Source organism: Canis aureus, chromosome 9 (genome assembly GCF_053574225.1).
Source record: "Canis aureus isolate CA01 chromosome 9, VMU_Caureus_v.1.0, whole genome shotgun sequence".
NCBI classification, from domain to species: domain Eukaryota; kingdom Metazoa; phylum Chordata; class Mammalia; order Carnivora; family Canidae; genus Canis; species Canis aureus.
This window is the reverse complement of record NC_135619.1, coordinates 11677293-11686743: the sequence shown is the minus strand read 5'-3', so window position 1 is coordinate 11686743 and position 9451 is coordinate 11677293. Positions and strand designations below refer to the sequence as shown.

Sequence of the window (9451 nt, the reverse complement as noted above, 5' to 3'; positions counted from 1 at the left end):
TTATAAGTAATGAAGAGAAAATAGTTTGCTTTTGGGGAGGAGCATTTTCTTTTTCTTCCTGGAATACATTTAGTTAATTTATAGTTGGTTAAAGAGTAGAATTATCTTCTCCAGGGATATTTTCAATATGACTTAGAGGTGCTCTTGAAATTAAATCCTACTATAATTCATCTCCATCTTATGATTACCTATTAAAAGCATGAAATGTAATATATTCACTATTCATCCTAATCCATTTTTTATTTTGGCCTCTATTTTCTTTGCAAACATAATTAGTCTACATATTGTTTAACTTTTGCCTGACTCTAATCTTAGTAATACAGCTTGACTATCAGATACTGGGGTCTATATCACAACAGGCCTTGTTGTTGAGGCTCTCATGTTGTGAGTAATCCCTAGGCTGTTCCATAACCTCTGGACTGGGGAAACCAAAGAGTACCATGTCACTGATGAATAACATTTAGACCAAGGGTCCAGATCCAGGAGAATTTGACTAGCAAACTCTTCATACTGATTTCCACCCACTATCTCAATGTGCTCTATTGTGTAACTAACTATTCACTGCCTCTCATTTTTCTGTTAGTAATTAACAAACCGTGGAGTATAAAAGAATCACTAAGTTCCACTGCCAGAAGTTCAGATACATTTGTCTGGTGGATAAGGTCCGTGAGCTGCACATCTAACGATGAGTCCTATAACACCAATGCAGCTGATTAATGCTCATTAAATCAAGAAATATCTGAATACTCTAGAAAATAAAGATATTTTATTGGAATAAGTCTATTTTCTTGAATGAATCCTAACTTGTTAGCTCCTTGTAAGACTAAACTACAGGCTGGTCACATTTTTCAAGTTTCACAACAGGCTAACAGGACGACCTGTGGAAACACACGGGGTCCCAAATTAAGAACCTGGCCTCTGAACCTGAAGGGAAACATAGAGTTCACAAGAGTTCTTACAAAAGATGTGTCCCTTCTCCATCTACTAAATTACTCGGGCCTATCTAAAACTAGTTTTAAAACCCAGGAATGGACCAAGACTCAAGAAGTGACTCTTGTTTATGACTCTAAACTCTTCCAAGTAATTTTGAGGAAACAAAATATACTTAAAGCCTTTAAGTATCAGTGATATTAATTGACAAATATTACAGCACTTTGTAGAACGTAGTGTGAAGACTTACACCAAGTGCGTGTGAATGCACATGTCAGTCTTGCCACCTCAGTTTTAAGATGTGTTTTCTGCTATGATTTACAGGTACAAGGACCTAAAAACAAGACCTCACCGTTTCACACTATGAAATGGTCCAATTATATCCTGATATCTGTATTAGCAATTGACAATTGCAGAGACATAAAGATATGAGTCTACAGTTCTGTATTGTTAATTGATTTATGTGTGAATATGCTAATACAATCCTGATTTTGTCTTAAGATTTTTAATGAGATTAAACCTAAATACTTGTTGTTTGTGACCTAAAATATTTTGAAATAAGTTTGATAATCTACAACTACTATTCTACTTTTCCTAAAACATAAACAGTATTTGGCTATAGGCTAAATGTGACTCCTTAAAGAAGCTAAAATAAAATTCTTACAATCTGGATAAATTAAATGAGTATAATGAGAAGTAAGAAAAATCAGTTCAGTGGGCACAATAATTCATTTAATTTCTGGGAGAAAGTAAGTTACTGGCAGTTTCTCCTTTTAAGAACTGAATAGATGTGGGCAGCAATTTAAGAGTTCATTAGTATATTCTATAGCATTTTCCCCAAATAAACTACACATTTTAATGCATATGTGTGTGTGGCTATATAGATATATAGTTATATGGATATAATATATAGTCCTATTGATCAGTTTTATCTGCATATGAGGATATATAGCTATATAAATATAATATATAATCAGCTTGATCATTTTATAGCGTTTTATAGACCTTACAATCTGATATGGACAATTAATATTTTTCTTCTTAAAATCTTGAGCCAAATTGGCCCCAAACACCAACCAAAACATAAAGAAAACTCATGCAAATTACGTTGGAAAAATAAATATTACTAGATATTTTTAAAGCAGTGTTAGGAAAAAGGTAATATTTTGATATGTTTTTCTCTCCTTTTTATGAAGAAATTTGACTTCCTAAAGCCCACTAAGCAGAAAGGAGAAATAAAAGAATCAATTACTGCCTAAATGTTCTTTTAAAAAAATATTTAATTTTTCCTTTGTGGAATAATCCTTGAATTCAAAAGAACTAAACAATGAAACTGGTAATATAAAGTATAATAATGCTGTTAGCAGCTGAATTTTTTATTACCTATTTAGTGTTTATTTCCATTTACAAGATTGTATACTTGGATGGCAAAGTAAAGAATACTTGAACCCATGAAATTTCATTTCTTTAATTTTATATTTCTATCTGAAATATGATGTATAACTTTATAAATGTATGAGTTGGAGTTACAGGTTTGGGTCTGTGGCCAACATTCTACTGTACCTCTTAGGATATAAAATAAATCATAATCACTCACAACCTTCATGTATAGAGTGCTAGTCTATATTTATCAGGCTATACATTTTCCTATCCCCACGGATACAATTAATTCATTCTGCACATAATAGCACTGAGTAAATATTTGTTAAATGGAAAAAAGGGGAAAAAGTTTTTATACTTATATAAAGGATATTATGGTTATATAAATTAAACATTCAGAGTAAACACTTCAAGAATATTTAATAGTATATATTTATATCCAATGTTTGGCTGAAGATAATTAGTGATACAAAGTGTTGTCCATGGAATTAGGTGACCAATTTCTCAAAGAGCTGGCATGGGAAAACTTCATTTGGAAAGTTATTTAAAAAGAGAGAGGCTCCCCCCCCCCCAAAGAAAAGAGAGAGAGAGGCATAACTTTTAGCAAAGAACAATGAAGAGACACAAATAAGGGCCTTAGGAGCAAGATAACCTGGGGTGATCCATTGCAAACATAATACGATATTGAATTCTTGGTTGCCAAATGAAAAAATTCAAATTGGACAGGAAGGCTTGCCTGGCAGAAGTAAAATTAGGATCTAGAATAAAACAAGAAATAAAAACAGTTGAATAATTGGGGAACACACTGGGTAAAAAGAAGGATTTTATGCCATTTTGAATGATGAACAGAAAAATAGTGAACATCACTTTGGCTTTTATAATTGGATAACCCATGACCTGAATTAAAAAGAATGTTGTAAAATTGGTGTGGTAGGTAAAATGGACTGACACTCAACCTCCATTCCACCTTCCTTCCAATATGTTGTGTTTTCCAGGATCCCTTCCAGCTAGGGTCTATATATGTTCTGGGCTAAAAGAATCGGAGGCACTCACATGACATTTGGATGCAGAAGAGTGAAGCTGTGCTCCCATTACTTCTGCTCTTTTGGTGGCAAGCATGGTCACAGTAGCATTGAACTGTTCTGTGGCAACATTGGCAGAGGTCCCAGTGTCAAATCATCAACTTCATAGATGTTAAGAGGTGAGGTATCAGACATTGATTCTTGGTGCATCTTCTGTAATGTGAATTTATAATGTGGAATTTGATGATGTGTCCTCTTGCAAAAATGTCCTTGTTCTTCTCACAGTTTTGACCTCTACTAGTTTAGAGGCTATAATATCCAAGGAAATGTTTCTATCAGATGGCACACTTGTTTCTAGACCTGGAAAATGAGTCTGCTGTTAGCCATTTCTGGGCTCCTTATGACCTTAAAGTAACAGGAGAAAACGAGGTTTCTCTATTGGATAAGAAGATTAATATTAATTTTATAGAGACCTAGAGCTGCTACTAAGATGTGTCAGGGACAGTAGTATGTGAGTATCTAGAACGGAAGGGCTATGTATAGATGTATAGATGCGTCTTTATATTACCACGCCCTTTGAATTACCAGGTGTAAGTTCATGTACAATTCCAGTAATCCAAAACAGACGTCACCAGTAACAGCTCAGGCTCATCAGGAATGAAGGTTTGCCTTAACTCACCCATCATTTAACCTCAAACAGCTGAGGGCAATGGAAGCATGAAATTCAGAAGATGTAAAATAATACTTTAAATAGCAAACATACTCTTGTGACCATTTGGAGAAACAAAAGCTGGAATAGCCTCTTTTTCTTTAGGTAGCTATGTCTATGTAAATATTTTTCCTTTCTCCCACTTAGTTTCCCTCATTTTATATTGTAAATTATTCTTTGATAACCTTGTAGGATATATAGATGGGAAGGTTAATGAACTAGCAGAGGAAGGAACACCATTTATTTTTTTTTAAGATTTTACTTATTTATTCATGACAGACATGGAGGGGGGGTGGTCGGGCAGAGACACAGGCAGAGGGAGAAGCAGGCTCCATGCTGGGAGCCCGATGTGGGACTTGATCCCGGGACTCCAGGATCACGCCCTGGACCAAAGGCAGGTGCCAAACCGCTGAGCCACCCAGGGATCCCCAAGGAACATCATTTAAAGAAGGATTCTATGACTATTAGAAGCCTGGGTTTCTTTTCTTGGGGGCAGTATGTTTTTATTTATATGGGGGGAATAGTTGTATTGAATGAAAAATCAGTTGTTGCTGCTACTGTTGTTTGGAAATTTATGTATGGGAAGAGTAACATGAGTGGTCAGTGAACATTGCTGGACAGTGGGAGTTATCCTGTTTTATTGTTCAATATCCACTCACCTTTTTCTACTTGTGCTTTCCCATGCTACTGAGGTTAAGAAGCTAAATCTGCATTTGTAAGACTCTTGCAAACAGGCTCAGAATGTGGTTTAGATTTGGACAGTTAAGCAACATTCATGTCTAAGTAAGGCAGAGTAATGTGGAAGCCACAGGTCTACCATTTCTGCCTTTTTTTTTCTTTTTGTCATCATACTCATCCAGGCCCTGAATTTTTCTGTAACAACATTTGCAGAAATCCCAGTGACACATAATTAATTTGTGAATATTGAGAAGACTCAGGGCATCAATTTTTGCCAATATATAGGTGTAATGTGACACTGGAGTCAAAGTACATAGTTTTCTAATCTAGAGACTACAGCAGCTACAATAATACATTCCTGAACCATATGGTTGAAAAGACAGTGCTCTAAATTCTTAAGTATAACAAAGGAAGAGATTCACCTGGTGGATTACTTCTATGGTATTAGAGACTTCCCTCCAGGCTTTCCAATAAGTTTGCACAAACTGAATTCTTGTATTAAATCCTTTTCTGCTTAAAATTACCAGAGGTGTTTCAGTTATCTTCAACTTAACCCTCAAACAGATGGTATATTGAGAAAGAAACACAATTAACCAAATTAAGCCATTCGATGTGATGAAAATCCATCCTTTGTAAGCATAATATGAACTGGAAACAATCATGTGTTGGAAGAGATAATTTCTGTACAAAGTATATTGACTGATTTATCAAGAACCCAAATTTAGTTGTAATATTCAATAAGTTCTTGCTTTTTTTCTTACTGTCTTACAGGCATAGCTAGGTAAAATGGCTTTACCCACAGAACTAGTTCATTCCTAACTTTGAACCTGGGCCATCTACTTTATTTGTTAGACCACACATGCATTTTTATTTGAATTTCGTATTAGTTTAAGTCACAGTTGTTTACTTGCCATTTATAAGCTTCATATAAACTATATATTTATCAACAAATTTTGACACCTGAAAGACAATGATGCATCTCCATATGGATTTTTTCATAGTATAGTATAGAGATGAAAAGATATATGTCATATATATGATAAAAATCTAACAATTTAGGAGGAAACGTCCTTATCTGTAAACAGAAAGAAAACTCAGTTAGATTCAGCTAAGATCAAGCATTGAATCTTTATATATTGGTTTAATTTTTGTTTTAATCTCATCAGAGATCAAAGTTTTCAAGTCAGACTGAGATACTTAAAGAGACAAAAACAGTCATGGGTCATGTACGTTTCTGAAATAGTGACTGATTACAAAGGTCTAATCTGGGAGAAGGTAGGGTTAAGTCACCCATAGTTTACTCAAAAGATCAATGTCTGATCAATCCATGAGCTAATCAAGTGCAATGTAGTGTAGATTTTGCCTAGTTCTCCTGCTTTCACTTATTTCCTTCTCAAGGATGCCAAAAACTTAGAGTTGTAAGATACTCATATACTGTTGAGGTACATAGAATCACAGATATTTGAGCCATTTGGTTGGGAGAGCATATACTAATTTTATTTAGCTTTGCAAACCTGACCTGTAACAGAATTGACTTTCACATCTAAAGAAGAGTAGAAGTAAACACCCACTTCAGTTGCAGTTCAGGATCTATTTTCCACATATTCTGAAAAATCCATATAACTGGTAATTTTAGCACAGAAACAGTTCTGAACAGCAGAAATTGTGCATTCACTGACATCATAACTGAGGGATATTTTCCATCATTCCCATATAGTATCTAATATGTTGTGTTCTCTATATTTATTTAGAGTTACATATAATGACTGATATTCACTCTTTTATAATTGATCAGACTGACTTATTTTACTGTCTTTGGGGAACACAGGCACATTTGAGAGACAGCAGTTTCTTTTTTATTTAATTATAGGTGCAAATCTGTCCTCTTTGAGCCAGGTAAATCACTTTTAAAAGGTGAAAGTTTTGATACATTATTTATGAGGTTGATTTCCTATTTTGCTATGTATTATTAGAAGCATAACAAGAAAAAATGCCATAATTTCAAAAAAGGGTAAAAATCAATCGTTAGAATATGTCTTGGAAATAAAAGAAGAAAATATTTTTATATGAACAGAAGTCAGATCCATCCCCCCAAAAAAGCCAACTCACAGACAGGAAATAATTAGATGTTGAATAAATGAAAAGTATATTATTAGAAGAGATTTTTACATGATAGGTCTAGGGACTGTTCCTTCACTCAAAGCTTTGTTTCATTTCAGAGGTTTCTGGCAGCTTAAAGTACAGAAGTAAATTTTATGATAAAATTACTTCTAAATATCATAGAGCAAACAGTACTCACTGTGACTTTATGTTTTCTCATCCCTCTGTGTCCACAGACAGCAGGAAATCCTCTTGTTGACTAAGGCTGTATTTGATAATAACCTTTCTCTCCTTGTTATATTACTTGGAGTGCTCATCATTTGAGACATGTAATGTGTTGGGAATCTCCTACAGTCCACTTCAATTGCCAGGCACCATACCTTCCATATTCTCTCTGCAAGCCATTTTTTAAAATCCAACTTTCCAGCTGAGTAGATTGAGGCACACACTATTTCTGAGTATCCCATGAATTTCACATATGGAATTGGCAAGAAAATGTGTGCTGACCTGTCACCCCCTGCATATAGTCCCACAGGATGAAAAAAAAAAAAACTTTTTCATTTGATATTTTCCCCATTTATCCAGAGTGCCTCCAAACACTTCAGAAAGTTAAATAATATATTTGAAAGAAAAAAAAAAAACAAAAAAAATGAAACTAGAAGACAAATTAACTTTCGTAACTCCCAGGGAGATATGTATTTTAAGATGAGATTTTTTTTTAAATTAGGAGTAAATGGAGATGTGCCTTGGAGGTGTGGACATTTAAATTTTGGCACTAAATCTGGTGTAGTTGTCTGAAGAGTTATGTGGCAATTCAGTTTCTGGCTAGCTCATCAAAAGAACAATGTTATTGAAAGAGACTTATCTAGACTCTTTGGAAACACGTTACAAAGTATAACTTTGAGATAAATCCTATAGTCAAGATATTACTGATATATGGCATCTTTAAATTATCAACACACAACTATCTGTTCATACACCTGTGGGGAAAAAAAGGTAATTATGATTCGCTACTGAGCCCTTACATGTTTGTGTGTTTACGTGCAACTGAGTATTAAAAAAATTATGCACATATTTACACACACACATAGACACAAACACCTAAATATGCATACATTTGGCCACACTTAAATATTTGTTCACCCATATATACACATATGGACACAGTACACACGCATATACACAGACTTGTCCTCTCTCAGAAGAATATATGTTAAGGTATTGGCCCATAGCCCTAGGCTTGTGTCTTTTTTTTTTTTTTTTTTGGCTTGTGTCTTTATATGAAACCTTTATTCCTCCTTTTCACCCTCCCTAGATATTTCCTATCACTAAGATCAAGGGTCAGCAAACCTCAGCCCATGGGACAAATCCAGTCTGCCACCTGTTTTTGTGTTGCCTGAGAGCTCAGAATGGTGCATACATGGGGCAGCCTGGGTGGCTCAGTGGTTTAGCACCACCTTCAGCCCAAGGTGTGATCCTGGAGACCCGGGATCGAGTCCCACATCGGGTTCCCTGCATGGAGCCTGTTTCTCCCTCTGCCTGTGTCTCTACCTCTCTCTGTGTCTCTCATGAATAAATAAGTAAAATCTTAAAAAAAAAAAAAAAAGAATGGTACATACATTTTGAGAAAAATCAAAAGAAGGATAAGACTTCATGATGTGTGAAAAGTGTATAAAATTCATATTTCATAATCATAAATAAAGTTTTATTGTTGGAACACAGCCATACAAATTTATCTCATATTTTCTAAGGTTGTGGGCTACAGTAGCAGAGTTGAGTAGTTGCTACAGAGACAACATGTAGCTCTCCCTTTGTTTCACACTACTGCTCAAAGTACTACCAATCACAGTAATATAGTTGTAAATTCTCAATGTTTTAAGTGCCACACATATCTCTATCCCATAACCTGTAATATTTTTTTACCAGTGCATACACATTATGTTAAAACAGAAAAAGAAGGGAAAAGTGGACTTCTGATAATTTTAAGACACAGTAGAATGTAGATTGTTATTGAATTAGATCAATACATAAAAAATTTAAAAAGCATCAACATCATACTGGAAGCCCAGCAAGAATAAATTGCAAGATACAGTCACAATAGCTTATTTTTACTTTTATTTCCCTTGCCTCAGGAGCATATCTAGAAAATTGTTGCTATGGACAATGTCAGAGAAAATTACTGCCTGTGCTTTCTTCTAGGATTTTTATGGCAACAAGTCTCACATGTAGGTCTTTAATCCATTTTGAGTTTATTTGTGTGTATAGAGTAAGGAAGTGATCCAGTTTCACTCTTTTGCATGTACCTGTTTTCCAAACACCATCTTTGAAGACTGTCTTCTTCCCTCTATATCAAAGTAAAAAGCTTCTGCACAGCAAAAGAAACCATCAACAAAACTAAAAGACAGCCTACTGAATGGGAGGAGATATTTGCAAATGACATAACCAATAGAGTTAGTATCTAAAATATATAAAGAACTTCTACAATTCAATACCCCAAAAATAGAATATAAAAATTAGTGAAAGGGAGTAAAGGGAAAGGAGAGATAATGAGTGAAAATAAGAGTGAGGGTGAGAAAACATGAGAGACACCGAACTCTGGGAAACGAACTAGGTGGTAGAAGGGGAAGTGGGT

General features: G+C 34.7%; 1 long non-coding RNA gene across 1 annotated transcript in view; it reads right to left on the bottom strand.

Annotated features, from left to right (window-relative positions):
* Positions 1–2711: 2711 nt before the first annotated feature.
* LOC144320390 (uncharacterized) overlaps positions 2712–9451 on the bottom strand; it is a 29478-nt gene continuing 22738 nt past the window's right edge. Inside the window, exons 2-3 of the long non-coding RNA XR_013385924.1 lie at positions 3364–3692; positions 2712–3068 (exon numbers count right to left, since the gene is read on the bottom strand). This is a non-coding gene — a long non-coding RNA (uncharacterized LOC144320390). The remainder of the gene's footprint in view (positions 3069–3363; positions 3693–9451) is intronic.